At 39.9% G+C, this 1,185-nt stretch overlaps 1 protein-coding gene across 1 annotated transcript in view; it reads right to left on the bottom strand.

The window, feature by feature from the left end:
* Positions 1 to 1,185, bottom strand: part of LOC106880030 (uncharacterized protein KIAA0930 homolog) — a 64,395-nt gene that overhangs the window by 27,445 nt on the left and 35,765 nt on the right. The window lies entirely within an intron of this gene.

Here is a 1,185-nt window from a genome sequence, read left to right as displayed (position 1 = left end):
ATATATATATATATATATATATATGCATACGCACATACAAAGCTTCTTTTAGTTTCTGTTCCATTAAATCCACTCACAAGGCTTTGCTCAGCCTGGGGCTATAATAGAAAACTTGTTCAAGGTGCCATGCAGTGGGATTGAACACAAGACCATATGGTTAGGATGGAAGCTTTGCAACCACATATCCACACCTACAACTGCATTTTATATATATATAAAGGTAAATTTTTCTCAAAGGAATATTTGGAAACAGCAATTATATAGAGTAAAGATATTTGCCAACATAATGTGGCAGTCCGGGTTAGGACGAATGTTACTGTTATTTAGCCCCAGGAAACATTGTCTCCAGTTAGCTACCGACGCACTATCTTCAAGACTGCCATGATTTGGTTTCCACAAAGATCTAAGGGAGATAATTCTTCAATTTTGAAAAGCAAAATTATTTTTCTTCTAAAATTACGAGGACAGCTTTCTCTCTCTCACACACTAACTCAATAAATGACAATGTTTTGCGTTTGTAGGTATTTCTCAGTAAGGGATGGTGGGTTGACCCTGCTTATTACAGATGATGTAGAGTGGAGGATATAAACAGGAACTGCCTTTTTACGTAAACATTACGAGATTATGTAAGAATTTCAAACGTGAACCAAACCTGCAATGGCAGGCTTGGCATGTCAAGAGGTTACTGCCGATGGCATTCTGCTGGACACGACTTGATTTTGAAGAATGGGGGAACCTCACTCTTAGCCATTATTGTTACCAGGTCTACTCTGACCCAGAATAGTAGCCCCTGTAAGGGTCCTAGCTATGGGGTGATTAGCATAACAGGGCTTGCTTACCTATGTGGTGAAGACTTTCTTTTATTCTTTTATTCTTTTACTTGTTTCAGTCATTTGACTGCGGCCATGCTGGAGCACCGCCTTTTTAGTCGAATCAAATCGACCCCAGGACTTATTCTTTGTAAGCCTAGTACTTATTCTATCGGTCTCTTTTTGCTGAACCGCTATGTTACGGGGACCTAAACACACCAGCATCGGTTGTCAAGCGATGTTGGGGGGACAAACACAGATACACAAACATATACACACATATATATATATACATATATACGACGGGCTTCTTTCAGTTTCCATCTACCAAATCCACTCACAAGGCTTTGGTCGGCCCGAGGCTATAGTAGAAGAC

Source organism: Octopus bimaculoides, chromosome 25, assembly GCF_001194135.2.
Source record: "Octopus bimaculoides isolate UCB-OBI-ISO-001 chromosome 25, ASM119413v2, whole genome shotgun sequence".
NCBI classification, from domain to species: domain Eukaryota; kingdom Metazoa; phylum Mollusca; class Cephalopoda; order Octopoda; family Octopodidae; genus Octopus; species Octopus bimaculoides.
This window is presented reverse-complemented; position numbering and strand designations above follow the sequence as displayed.